The sequence below is a fragment of the Aquila chrysaetos genome, chromosome Z (genome assembly GCF_900496995.4).
Source record: "Aquila chrysaetos chrysaetos chromosome Z, bAquChr1.4, whole genome shotgun sequence".
Lineage (NCBI taxonomy): Eukaryota > Metazoa > Chordata > Aves > Accipitriformes > Accipitridae > Aquila > Aquila chrysaetos.
The window spans coordinates 1,740,629-1,755,739 of NC_044030.1; the positions used below are offsets into that span (position 1 = coordinate 1,740,629).

The following is a 15,111-nucleotide window of genomic DNA, read 5'->3' on the forward strand; positions in this document are numbered from 1 at the left end:
GACAATATAGAATTAATCTGAGACACTCATCTAGTTAAAAATGTGTATGTGTACATGTGTCTGTATAGAAATATATAGCATGGTATTATGTGCTATACATGGTCTTGAACAAGGCAAAATTCTTTGCTAATCTAGCCAATTCATTACAAAATATTTGTACAGAGTATTGACATATTGAAATATGATTATGCATTCTATGCAAAAATTTCTGTATTTTTTTAATGGGTAGATTTGGATCATTTTATAAGGAGTTAAAAGGAAAATTATGTTAGAGAAAGAATCCTTGATTAGGAGTCTTTGATTTTTTTTTTTCTAGTGTCCCTGTATACAGTGTAGTTCAGAATTTTGCTGAATATGTGATTAGTGGAATTTAACCATAACTTGTGTTATATAGTTATAGTTATATATTTAGTCCTCAAAAGCATTTTTTTTCACCTTATTTTTCAGTCGATTCAATGAAGTTCCTGCACTATGATTTGGGTTTTAGAGACCACAGTGATAGAAGGACTTCATTCTTTCTGGGCTGAGGAGAAAAATTTACATGTTCTCACAGGCAACAATATTCTAAGATGGAGTTTGATCAGTTTTTGACTAGTTACATGGGTCTTATCTGTTGGAAGGTTGCTCAAGGAATTCACCACTGATGGGCCATGCTTTAAATACTAGCTCAACTTTATTTATGGACCCTATAGCCTTTAGTTCCTATACCAATACTGGTCTTTGCCTAAAAGTCTGAGTAATATAGTTAGAAATTCTTCCTTTTATAACTAAATATGTCAGCTGTCAGCTCTGTGATGTGCCTGATCTTCTTCTCTCTTGCAGAATTCAACTCAATATCAAATCCAAGTCATCTGAATAGCAATGCAAAATGCTGCCAGAATGTTACTCTGTTGTACTTTGTAATTTCCTCTTCTCTTCATTTTTAAATTTTATGTTTGATAAAGCTGAAACTCTTATACATTGTGGCTTAATTTTATTTCTCATTAGTTAATATAGGTGAAATAATCACTGTGAATGTTTCTGCTTACAATTTTAGTTTTAGCAAATACGCTACTTATTTAACTTGTCCAAACATGTTGAAGGTATTGAATTTTAAGGTAAAAACATTCACAGTCTGAAAAGGGAGCACTGACAAGTTCAGTCAAAAGGGAAAAGAAGAATAATTTATAAAAGGAACTGTAGATAATGATGCCATCCAGTTGTTTTAAAGTGCATCTACCTCACCTTTAATGAATTAGATTTGTCAACAGCATATGTTTTATGCACTACTTCTAATGAAGTGGCATACCAGCACTACAGTGTACTTTGAGGTTTATTCCATCAAAGCTTTTTGCTGTCGTAAAGTAGACCTTTTTAAATAATAGATACTAAAAACTACATTTAAATAACATTAAGGTTGTGACACAAACACCAAATGACAAACTTCAGGCAATTCAAAGTTAGGGCTGACAACTTGTCATTAACTTGCATTGTTGCTTTTTAAAAAAGAAGCACAATTGCATGATTTAAGGATTGAATGTCAGACTAACTTTAAATTTCTTGGCTTTTGTGGGCTGGAGTTACAATCTTACTGTCATTTTTTATATATTTTTTTGCATAGCTTCCATTTCCAGAAAAGTAATAAAAAAAGTGGAAAAAATACAGGCATTATTGGTTTTCTTCTTAATTTAAAACACAGATGTGAAAGTATTGGTCAAAGAACAGCGGCTATCCCATTGTCAAACCTACATGCGATTCGTTTAAACTTCCTTTGCTCGTCTTTGCTGATTCTTCTACAGAACTTCTGAGTTACAGGAACTTTAGTCCTGGGGTACTACAGCTAAAAGCCTGGAAAGTGTTAAGACTTCCCAGTTCTTTTGCACGTAAAGAACCACTTCTTAATAAACAGTACTTAATTAAAAATGAGTTTAATGCATGTAGAAAGCATTGTAAAAATATTTTTAATTGCTTAAAATATTGTGAAACAAAAATAGGTGAGCAGGATACTTCCTGTTATTTCTTACATATGCTTTCCCATTTTATTGCTGTTAAACATAATGGAACTTTCCATTCAGGTATGTTAGCATGCATGTGTAAACACAGTCCTTTCAGTTCCTCTGTAGAGATGATTTCTCAAGGTCTGTAAGTCTAATGCAGGCAATCTATCATTTTCATCATAGTTTTGTCAATTTAATCTAGCATAAACTGGCACTGCTGCCAAGTGGGCAGGACTGCACCAGCCACTCACTGCAGTCACCTGCCCCATGCCATCATCGGTGCTTATTACAGCTGCCTGGTAAATGGGGATAAATGGGCTTGCACAGGGTAAGTGGCTGCCACAGAAGGTTGGTAGGATATTTTTGCTGAGCTAGTTTTTAGCTGATTTGATTCATTATGTTAGTGTCCACAACCACTACTAGATGCAGCAGTCCATCTTTAGTTCTTTTAATAGTCATAGAGTTGTAGAATCACAGAATGGCTTGGGTTGGAAGGGACCTTAAAGATCATCTAGTTCCAGCCCCCCTGCCATGGGCAGGGGCACCTTCCACTAGACAAAGCCCCATCCACTCTGGCCCTGAACACTTCCAGGGATGGGGCATCCACAGCCTCTCTGGGCAACCTGTTCCTGTGCCTCACCACCCTCATAGTAAAGAATTTCTTCCTTATGTCCAATTTAAATCTACCCACTTTCAGTTTAAAACCTTTGCCCCTTGTCCTGTCACTACAGGCCCTGGTAAAAAGTCTCTCCATCTTTCTTGTAAGCCCTCTTCATATATGGAATGTTCATCTCAAACTTCCACCTCTTCTGTTTTCTAAGATGCTTGTTCTACAAGTGAGTGACTGCAAGGTAGATTATTCTCATTGAAACTACTGAGCTATGTGGACCTTGCCTAAGCATTTCTTACAGCTACCATATGTTATTTTGGGAGATTCTGTGGCCTTCTAGTTTCCCGTCCCCTACATGTCTTCTTGCCATTGCTTTTATACCTTTGGAACAACAAAGTGAAGTGTTATGTAGCACCATGGTTTGTATAGTAAGTATCAGCAGAAATGGAGGCTCCTAAAGTTAAAACTTTTTTTAACATTTTGAACTTGGACTGTTATTTACCAGTTGGAATTAAGAAGCATACTGTCTTACTGTATAAGCAATTTTATATAATACTTAAGCAACTAGGATTTTTATTTGTGAAAGTGTTAGTTCCTCAAATACTACCTACTGGTAATTTTAATACCTTCTTTTTACATAGGACCACGATGAACTATTAACTGAATGCTATGCATAGTCTCTTAAAACTGAAAACAAGAAGATTTCAGTTACAGAGAGAACTTACTGACTGAAGGTATGTATTAATGTGAATTGTACATTGATACATTCTGAAACTGATTTGCTGTAAACTATAAATGCTTAACAAGTTCTAACTGGGTGGTTAGATGAGACCTGTGAAGTTTCTAGGGAAGTGCTTATTGGTACTAATGAAGAATATATATGAAATTTATTGATTGAAGAAAATGTGGGAGATGCTACATTTAAGAGTTTTTAAAAAGTTCTAAGCAAGCTTTGTTCAGATTAACCATTTTATAAAATCTTATCTCTTTACAGCAGCTATAAAAATGACTAGCTGTTTTAACTGTTAAGAAATGGAAAGGTATAAACTTTGGATTAGTATAATTTTGTCAGAAGTCTGAATAGGGTATCTCTTTGTAGTAAGGACTTTCACGGTTATTATGGCAGCTAACTGAGACTACTGTTTTTGAAAAGCATATTGTACTTTACAGCATTTGCTTAGGTGCAACAGTCCCTAATATTTATTACATTTGGAGCAGAATACAGCCTGTTCTGTAATACACAGAAAACCTCTCTTGACCCTGTGAAGAAAGGGTCAGAAAATGTGGCCTATCTCTCAAGTTGTCTGAATCTCTTTTCTCAGTACAATCAATTTCTCTCCACTCTTTTTATTGCATTGCCATTAGCGCATAACAGTACAAAAATCTACTTTGAATAAAAACTTGTAATCATTCCAAGAAGAAGTGTTTTAGGGAGCTATACTATCTTGTAGTACAGATAAAGAAGTGGATTATTCGAAATAGGAATAGTAGGCTCTACAATGTTTTTAGTTCTTACCATACCATTTGACTGGGAGCATGTGAGTTCTGTTAGGTAATGCAGATATAGGGGGTGTGAGGAATACACTGCACTTGTTCTTTTCCTATAATAAACTTCTCCCTGGTGCACACTGTGATAGAAGAAAAAAATGGAAAAGTATTCCAGTCTGCCTTGGTGCTAAAAATCAAATTATTTGTTCAATGCCATTCCATGATACACACTTGCAAAGCAATAGACTTTTGATTCTCTTATTCAGAACAAACTTAAAGTTCCTGAACAATGTTCGGCTCCAAAGATTAGCATGAGGCAGGATATTGTAATGTCACTTATTACCAGCTTATCTAGGAAAAATATGTCGTTTCAATAAATGCTCCCTCCCTTTTCTATCCCTGAACTCTTTCTTCATTTTTCAGAGTACATACCATTAACTATTTTCTCATTGGATGTTTTGTCTGTGCTTGTATCATCCTCCATACTGTTTCCTGGTGGTGTACCAGTGAAGGGAATGTTGGGCTGGGACCACCTGCTGTTGGCTGGGTCACAACAAGCATAATTTATCTTGCAGATCAATAGAATAGGGTTGAAACGCTAAGGTTCAATGTAGAACTCATATTTAAAAATAGATTTGGTCACAACTCGTGCTTCTGAAGGATATTCTGCTAGAGTTGTTACTATACTCAGTTTTAGGCAGTTAAACTTAAAAATATATAAATTGAACCTTAAAAATTTGATTGTAATATAAGTTTCCAGCTTGAATCTTATATGGCTTATTAATTTTTAACTTTTAAAAAGATATAAAATGCTATGAAATTAATACAAGGAAAAAGAAATTTGCTGAAATGTTAATGTGACTCTAGAAAGAAGTTTTTACTCCTTTTTTTTTTTTGTCTATGGTGTCCCCCTCTCTTTCCCTCTAGAAGCCTGAAATGTAGTCTTTCCTTGCAAAAAAAAAAAAAAATTAGATCTTAGTTTTCAGTCCAGTTTTGTTCTGAAGCAAAAGATTTATTTCACGTGATAGGCAAGTAGTGCACATTGTTTACACTGTAGTTCCACTTCTTGGCTGGTTGCACAACTCATTTGAAAGTCTTGTACTTATGTAAGAAATAACACAGTGCTTGGCGTTCACTTGTAAGATATTTATGAACACTTGCCCTCTTAATCATGAAACCAAAGGCTAAGTGCTTTCTCCACTAGAGAATTTAATATAATATCTTTATAGTAGTTGTTTAAGATGATAGGGAGGAGGAACCCCTCTCTCCATCACAAATCAGCTGATTGTCTTTCCTTCTTACGTGGTAGTTTATGACCTGGTCTCGTCCCAAAGAAGGATTTATTTTCCCCTGTGTGAATGCATTTTGTTACAATTCCCCCTCCCACCTTTTAACACTGTTGCCTCTTATCGTGTTGTGAAATAGTATTCTTGACACATCATCTTCCCAGAAGAGATGGTAGAATGTATTAGAGCTCTCCATGAGTGTTCTTGAATCATAGCCACATGGCATTTCCATGGCATATACAGATTAACAGTATAGAGGTAAATGAACTTCACTGTGAAGTACGAGATGTTTCTTTCATGAGCTGCCAGCTGCAGGACTCTTGCTTGCCCTATGATGAGGAGCTTCAGGCTGGAGTGCAAGAGTATAGTGTAAGAGATTGTTAAGCAGAAGGAAGTTCTTTTCACTATAACTATTCCTTCATTTTCCTTTCTTGCTTTTTCAGCAGCAATGGAAAGGTATTGTGGATAAATATTCTTTAAAAGTGCCACTTGGTTATGCATTTTTTTTTGCTTTTGTAGCATCATAGTTGTGATGGCACTTCCTGCCACGAAATAAAGATATAACAAAGTGAGACAAAACTGAATTGAAATACAGAGGATGCTCTGGGAAGATAAAGACTACCTCTGAGCAACTAGTTGAAAAAATCATTTGTATATGGCTTATGATTAGTAAGACATTCCTGTCTTTAAAAAAAAAAGAATAATTAAAAAATCTAGCTTTCCTGGTAGTTACAGAACTGCAAACCAGTTAGACACAAGGTTTAGTTTTGTACAATTAATTTGATTACCATTAAGTACATGTGGTGTATACATACTTTCGTATCAGTCAGTGCATTTGTACTTTAATATACTGTTCTAGAGATGCCTTTCCTATCTCCTACTTCCATTATGTTTGGTAGTGCTTAAACCCTAAATGATACATAATCTGTGCTTCTTTAATGCATAAAGCTAGCTGGTATCAGTTATGAGTTCTGCACTGGATTCAAACTGATAGTTAACTAGAAGTCAAGACATAGTCAAGACTAAGCACTTCACTTAAAGAGACTTAAATCAATGTCCTTTTAATTAAAACTGAGAATACCTTTTGTCTGTGTGTTTCTCATATAATTTTTTTTCTCCTTTATGTGATCTTTTGATCTGATCCTTTTTTTAGAATAAAAGAACATGCAGGTCTAATCTGATGCAGACCTGTGGTAGAATCAATGTACTGCTGAGTATCAAAATTGTGCTTTGGCTAGCAGTGCTGAAGGAGAAAAATACAGTAAGCTGTTAAAACTCTTACTCATTGCTAACAAGGACAACAAAATAAAAAGGCAAGCAGGAGGATGTCTGGCCATGAAGATGGGAGATCATGGGGAGCCAGTTGCCAGCCCAAACTGTTAAAAAAACACTAAAATGTTGCTGTATTAGTAGAAAGCATAATTCTCTTGTTGTGGAACTCTAAACACCACCTAGGCATATACCTCTGCATTTCATAGTGATTTTATGGATTCCTCAAAGATAGGCTTTTATTGTTTTGGTGTATTCTGACTAGTTACCAAAGAATCTTTTAAAACAGCTTTGATTAGTCTTAAATTAGGCCTGTGTGGGGGACAGGCAGTCTGAGGTATTTAAGCAAATACTTCACATGAGGCTTCTGATGGGAAGCGTCTTGGTTATTCTGTTTTCTTTTTTCATAGCTAGTAACACTTCAAAACCTGATTACAACTTTAAATAAGTGAAAATACTAAAAAGCAATAGACTTCCAGATGATTAGAGAGACTGCTGTGTCTATGTGAAGAAAATATTTTCTATAAAAATGTATTATGCTTTGATTAATCCACATGAACTTCAAATAGAATGCTAATTATACAATACTGTGCATCATCAGAGAAATCAATTACTTTTAAACTGATATATGTGAAGCAGCGAGTTATGTTATCAAGCTTACTTTGAAGACAAGCCAACAGAGGGGAAAATGATTACAGATCCATCCTTTTGCGGAAGCTTGTTTGCCTTGAACATTTCCTGTTGTCAAATGCTAACCTTCCTTAGACTGTTGCTGATGTAGTTGAATATAAAGTTGTCCTCTTTGAAATTCTGATTTATATTACATCTTAGCAGCAACCATTTGGTCAATCTTAGAAATGTAAAACGATCTTGAAACAGATCCTATAAGATCTACTAAATTGAAATTATTTGTATAATCTTTTTCTTAATTCAGTTAGCTTATGAAATGCAATTGTCACCTTTTGCAAGCAATTTTTTCTTTGACTTGAAAGTGCTGGCTTCTTTAAACACAATTACAGTTGTTGGTTTGCTAATCCTGTGAGTCAGCCTACACTAAACAAGAAGCTTATCTCGAGCCCTTGGCAGCTTCAGTGAAAATTAAAAAGCATGCTTTACTGTAGAGATTGTCAAGAGTGGAAATAATATTTGTCCAGTCGGACAGCTTGCTTTTGTAGTCGCTAAATGAAAGTTGAGATTCTGTCTCTTCCTTGAAAGCTTCTGTGTCAAGAAGGTAATTTGGACTGTTTGTGGTTTGACAGGGATTATTAAAATCAGATGAAGTGAAGGGAAGGAAGTGTGAGAAAGCAAAATTGACAGTGACACTCTCTATTATTTGCAGCTTGGATCATGATGACTATGTTGATATGATAGATTCTAAATGTTAGGTTCACTGTTGGGATATGTTAAGCAGCAAATACAGTAAAATGCAGTTATAGATTATTTTTCTGACTTAACACAAAGCCATCCAGCATTTATTTTCATTGGGAAATTTGAGAGGGGGAGTGTAGCAGAAAACAAAAGACTAGAGGGGCAAATGGGAGGAAAAAGAGAGTGGTTCAGAAAATTTAATTTTCTCCTTTATGATTTGATTTAAGCAACAACTCTTTATCCTTTTTTTGAGTTCATACAGCTCGCTAGTATACTTCAGAGGGAATAAAACTGAGGGTTAAGAATTGATGGAACAAGTCGTAAAATTTCTTTTTCCAATGACTTGAATTTTGGTAAGATTTTTTAGCATTAATAGTTTTGCATAAAGTGAGCTCAAGTCTTAAAGATTGCTGTTTCACATCAATTTTTCATGACTTGCATCTTGCATGTTATTTTTAAATAGTGATCTTTTCTGCCACTTTGAGGTAAATAATTTAAAAACTTAAATTATTGCAATATTCATATAGCTGAATTTTTAATTGCTGAAGATACATTAGCTGCACACTGTATGCATCTTTTGGTGTCTAGTGAATATACAATGTATTATTTAATCTTAATCCTTTCTTTTATCTCTTGGTTGTATAGGTAAACTTTCAATTTTTGAATAGGCAAGCTAGTGCAGAAGACATCTGATTAGTTAAATTTGAAGGTTGCTCTCATTTCTATGTGGTTTCCTTTTCTGTTTTCCAGTACAAGAACTTTGCAAAAAATTCTATTTTGGGGCAATTTTCAGTGTAGACTCTTACAATTCTATAGGAAATTAGAGAACTGAAAGGAAAAGAGGTGACACATGAAAGCTTTTGCTGTTGTTTAGCATAGCCATAACTTCATATCTTTCAAACAACGTCATGCAACGTTTGAACAGTTAAGCCATGCCAGTGTAGCAAGTCCTGTCTCTCATCTTCACCTATCTTCACAGTAGAGTGAAGCATATTAGCACCCAGAGTGATTCATCTCCCAGAACAAAAGGGGTAAGGGAGCAGAATGACTGAGGGAAAAGAGGTTACACAGAATTTTTCGCAGACTTGCAAAATAAGGACTGTCATGAGAGAAGAGAGTGGCATTGAAAACATTTTCCCCTGTACTCGGCACTGGTGAGGCCGCACCTCGAGTCCTGTGTTCAGTTTTGGGCCCCTCACTACAGGAAAGACATTGAGTTTCTGGAGTGTGTTCAGAGGAGGGCAACCAAGCTGGTGAGGGGCCTGGAGCACAAGTCTTATGAGGAGCGGCTGAGGGAGCTGGGGATGTTCAGTCTAGAAAAGAGGAGGCTGAGGGGAGACCTGATCGCTCTCTGCAACTACCTGAAAGGGGGTTGTAGTGAGGTGGGGGTTGGTCTCTTCTGTCAGGTGGCTGGAGATAGGACAAGAGGAAATGGCCTCAAGTTGAGGCAAGGGAGATTTAGGTTAGATATTAGGAAAAATTTCTTTACTGAGAGGGTTGTTAAACATTGGAGTGGGCTACCCAGGGAAGTGGTTGAGTCACCATCCCTGGAGATATTCAAAAAGCGAGTGGACAGGGTACTTAAGGACATGGTTTAGTGGGCATGGTTAATGGTTGGACTCGATGATCTTGAAGGTCCTTTCCAACCTAAATGATTCTATGATTCTATGATTCTATACTCTCCTCCAGGAACCAGCTTCAAAGCTATTCCATGGTGGGGACACTGGTAAAGGAGGTGCTCCGATAACAGAGCACACAAAACTCATGATGTGAGAGGAGGGTGCCAGACCCTGATGTGGGCTGGAGGGGGGAATGTGAAACACAGACAACCACCCTGAAATAGACGCTGAATTAAGACAGGATTGAAAATGCGTCTACAGGACAGTCTTAGAGGGAGGTATAAGACACAGCAGTGAGCTACTCCTGTGCAAGAAATGAAATGTGTATTTCTGTAGTTGCAGAAGTGTGTATGTGTACTTGTACTATCAAAAAGTTAGATTAGCATTACAGTTTTCTGTTTTGATGGAAGTAGTGCCTATCAGCCTGAGGTCCTGCCTCAGCTGTGGTTGATGGTAGGCATAGTAAAAGACAGTCCTTAATCAGAAGAGTGTACAATATTAATAGGACAAAGGAAAGGGGAGGAAGGAAATAGTGTTCCTGTTTTATCAAATTTAAAGAATAGGAGTAGGTGATTTACCCAACTTCTGCTCTGTAGTGGAGTTAGTAATGTGTAGTGGAATTAGGAATGGAACTCTACTTACAACAGCATGACACTTTGAAATAAATGTAAGTGTGTGTATATTTATCATTTAGGGAGTTAGAGATTGCTGTGTTGGTAGTGTATATAAGACAGATAAATCAGCCCAGTTTCACACTTCAAAGCAATACTTTACTCATTTGACATTAATAAACAATACACATAGTTCTTAGTTGTTATCAGTCATTATCACACAAGACTAAAACAGACCTTAACAAGCTTATCCTAAACTATGAGTATACAGTACCACAAAGCTGATGTAGCATAGCTACTGTTGATGGGTTGGGTCCTTGATAGTCTTCGTTACTGAAGCAGCCAGCCTCTAGCTCTTAATGAGGAAAAGTGTGAACCCAATGAGCAACTTGGCCCCAAATTTTTTCCTTTGTATTTTACGCTTCTTATCCTCCTCCTCAAAGAGATAGGGAGGATCTCATTTGCTCTCAACAATTTATTTATTTTTTAGAATCAGGACTTGGTTTTGCGAGGCATCTTTTCTGTTTATTCTGTAGGATTCTTCTGTTTCCAACAGACATATTTCCCGCTATGTTTGTATACTTTTCTCAAATCTTGCACATTGTCCTGTTTGCACATGTTTTCTTGAGCTCCATTTGTGCAACCATACCATAAGTTTCTGTTTGCTCCTTTGCAGTTGTGTGCTTCTGTTTAGCTGAGTTACAAAATGCTTACACATTTTCACAGGTTATGCTGTTAGTAATGTTACGATGCTATATGATGCTTACGCTCTGTCAGCAGTTAGGCTGTTTTAGTGACCTTGTGTCTCCTTTCAGTGCAAGGAAATATTAATTATGTCGTACTTAAAATGGTGGAAGTGGGTTCACTGTGCCTAGAAGCATGGGTTCAGCAGTCAATAACAGCTGGGAGATGGCATTCTGATGTTAATACCAAATGGGAGTTGACAGAGTGCACTTTAGCTACAGCAGTTCACCACCTGACAAAAAGCAGTAACAAAGAAGTTAAGAGACAAGTGGGGTTACACAGAGAGAGGGAAAAGCAAGCTAGCTATCTGCCATTTCCAGGCCAAGCATCTATTGGTTCTTAGACTTACAGATACTCTTTACCTCCTTCAGCTACTGATAGGACATAATTCATTGTAAACAGCGTTGTGTTATAGCTGTGTATTATGTAGCCTATTGTTAACTATTAATCATGGTATAAAATGTACAAGTGAAAGACTGTCACTTTGAAAGAAATTGGAAGGATTTTCCTTTTTTCCCGCTATTAAATGAATTTAATTTGGGGACAAACAGTGACAAATGTCAACTACATATCTTCATATTTACTTCTGTATCTCCATCTCATCATTCAGTGGTGGTATTCTTTAAATGCTTTGTGTGCACAAGTACTTCCAAGTGCAGAAAAAAAAAACCACCACAAAGTGTAGAATAGTTAATTAGAAGAACATTTAAAATTCAGTCTACAGTTTGTGTGGACTTACTCTAGGTCAGTTAGGCTTGGGGGAGAGCTGTGCTTCCTGAATATGCAGATTTTACCATGTTACTTAGCGAAATGCTCACGATTTGGAAAATATCCCGATTCTGTTGAAATCCATCTCTGTCTCCTGGTGTCTAGTATTCCTTAAAGGGGAGGTTAGTTAAATCAGGCTATGTTTTCTAATGCCTGTCAGTGGGTTTAGTCTGAAGAGCAAGGTGTCATGGTTTAAGCCCAGCCAGCAACAAAGCACTACAAAGCCACTCACTCACTCCCCTGCCGTGATGGGATGAGGAGGAGAAAATATAACAAAAAGCTTGTGGGTCGAGACAAGGACAGGGAGGGATCACTCACCAGTTATGGTCACAGGCAAAAACCAAACTCAACTTGGGGAAAAAAACCAAATTTAATTTACTGTCATGGTTTAACCCCAGCCAGCAACAAAGCACCAGCCACTCATTCAATTCCCCCCCACTCAGTGGGATGGGGGAAAGAATCAGAACAAAAAAGGCAAAACTCTTGGGTTGAGATAAGAACAGTTTAATAGAACAGAAAGGAAGAAACTAATAATGATAATAATAACAATAATAGAATGACAACAATAATAATAATAAAAGAATTGGAATATACAAAACCAGTGATGCATAATGCAATTGCTCGCCACTTGCCAACTGATGCCCAGTTAGTTCCTGAGCAGCAATCTGTGCCCCCCCCCCCCCTTCCCCCCCCCCCCCCCCCCCCCGCCTCAGGCCAGCTTCCCCCAGTTTACATACTGGGCATGATGTCCCATGGTATGGAATATCCCTTTGGCCAGTTTGGGTCAGCTGTCCTGGCTGTTCCCCTCCCAACTTCTTGTGCCCCTCCAGCTTCTTTCTGGCTGGGCATCAGAAGCTGAAAAATCTTTGACTTAGTCTAAACACTACTTAGCATCAACTGAAAACATTAGTGTGTTACCAACTTTGTTCTCATGCTGAATCCAAGATGTACCACTATACCAGCTACTAGGAAGAAAATTAACTCTATCCTAGCCAAAACCTGGAGATTTACTACCAATCAGATCAGAGTAGGATAATAAGAAATAAAACCAAATCTTAAAAAAACCTTCCCCCACCTCTCTGTCCTTCCTGGCTCAACCCCACTCCTGATTTTTTCCACCTCCTCCCCCCGGCAGTGCAGGGGAATGGGGAATGGGGGTTGGGGTCAGCTTGCCACACGTTAGCGGTCTCTGCCGCTCCTTCCTCCTCAGGGGGATGACTCCTCACTCTTCCCCTGCTCCAGCATGGGGTCCCTCCCACGGGAGACAGTCCTCCATGAACTTCTCCAGCATGAGTCCTTTCCATGGGCTGCAGTCCTTCAGGCACAGACTGCTCCAGTGCAGGCTTCCCCATGGAGTCCTGCCCATCATGGGTGGCATCCCCCTGCTCCGGCGGGGGCTCCTCCATGGGCTGCAGGTGGGCATCTGCTCCCCCGCTCCCCTCCGTGGGCTGGGGGAGACAGCCTGCCGTCTCACCACGGGCTGCGGGGGCATCCCCTCCTCCCCCGCTCCTCCTCCCCTTCCTCCTTCACTGACCTTGCTGTCTGCAGAGGGGTTTCTCTCACATTCCCATCTCCTCCCCTGCTGCAGGTTCCCCTTCTGAAATGTGTTCTCCCAGAGGCGCTACCGCCATCACTGATGGGCTCAGCCTTGGCCAGAGGCGGGTCCGGCTTGGAGCCGGGGAAGCTTCTAGCAGCTTCTCACAGGAGTCGGCCCTGAAGCCCCTCCTCCGCTAGCAAGACCCCACCACATAAACCCAAAACACAAGGAGAAATAATAAACTCAAAACGTAGCATTTCAGTATTTACAGTGTTTTCAAGTACAAAAGGTAAGATACTTGTTCAGAGATTCAGAACACAGTAGATCAGAGGAGATGCTCCTGGCAAAAGTGAATATGAATTGTTTTGCATAGTTCCAGAGTTAATTTCAGATTCCTCATTGCTTGTTCATGTTAGTGCATAATGGTGTACTGTTTTATTCTTGATATAAACAACAAATGCATTTCACAATTTATACAATGTAGTATTTTTACTGCAAGTGTAATACATGTGTTTACATTTTGGCATAGGTTAGTCTATGAAGATGTAATTTAATATTTCAGTTCCCACTGAAATGTGTAGTTCAGTTATCAGCTGAGACACCTTTCCTTGCATAATCCATTTTTAGTGCAAGGCTTTCAGTTGTGGCGAAGGTGTGTCTTTATTTATATTTTTTTTTTAAAAGAACAATCGTAATGTAGTGCCAGTATTTGTGATTAGCAGAAGTTCACTTTCCACCCCCTCCTCCCTCAAAGGTTTATCCAGCCAAATGGAAGGAAAGGGGCCTGGAATCTTTTTCAAAAGACATCTCCTAAGAAATGGAGGTAAAGGGTCACCAAAGGCTTCTGGTGGGCCTCTACAGAGGCCACGGTCAGCAGAATCTGGTGCATGCAGGGATTAAACACTTCTTGTTGATTTCTAAGGGATAATCTCCCCTTTACGTTTCTGTCAGCTTTTTATGTAAAGCACTGATTTGTTTTGATCGTATGTAGTGGCTGTTGTTTCCAGAACCACTGGAGCTGGAAACTAATGCTATATTTTGATAAAGTAACATGTTAATCTCCTGCCTGTTTGTGATACCAGCCGTTAAAAGCTTGTTGAAATAGTAAAGTAATGTAAGCAGAAAAATTTTTTTAAAGCAAGGGCATTATACTAAATAAGCATTTTCAGTATTTTTAAAACACCTTGGTAGGCTGTCAAAGTGAAGTAAATTTCCACATTTCAGAAGCCACATAAATGAAATTTCACTTAAATGAAGTTGAGTAAAATGTACGTGAAAAACATCAGCATTTTGTGTTTTTCTCTACTAAATGTTAACTGTCCCATCATAATTATTTTTATACCATAGAGGATCTGCTTCTTATTTATCTAGGAGGGACTCGTATGTCTGTCACAAGGGTTTTGAGAAAATGCTGAGACCTCTTAATAGTTTTGAACTGAGATTTTCTGAAACACTGAGTAGCTCTAAAAATTAATACGTGAAAGAAGGGATTCCTGGGTTGACTTACTAAATTATGTTCATCTGCTCACTAATTACATCTTTTTGACCAGTTAGCCAAGAGAGAATTACTGTTATTTTCTGGCATCTATTCTGGTGTCCATTACTATGCAAGTGTGATCAAGAGTAGCAGCCTGAAACTACATGTGATTTAAGTTACATCTGAGAAATAAGTGTCTAAAAACTTAGTGAAAATCAACAGTAGAATTTATAAGAAAGATGAGAATGAGTATGTGGTATTAAGAAATAGAATTGCTTCAAATGAGGGTAGAGTTTATTGTCAGTAAATGGACTGAACTTCAAAGGAGGAAGTCCTTTGGACTATAATCCATACAAGG

At 38.0% G+C, this 15,111-nt stretch overlaps 1 protein-coding gene across 6 annotated transcripts in view; it reads left to right on the forward strand.

Annotated features, from left to right (window-relative positions):
• KIAA0825 (KIAA0825 ortholog) overlaps window positions 1–15,111 on the forward strand; it is a 253,319-nt gene that overhangs the window by 8,673 nt on the left and 229,535 nt on the right. For all 6 annotated transcript variants that reach the window (XM_030004909.2, XM_030004910.2, XM_030004907.1 and 3 more), the window contains one exon: window positions 3,228–3,320. The gene's annotated coding sequence lies outside the window, so the exon portion shown is untranslated. The remainder of the gene's footprint in view (window positions 1–3,227; window positions 3,321–15,111) is intronic.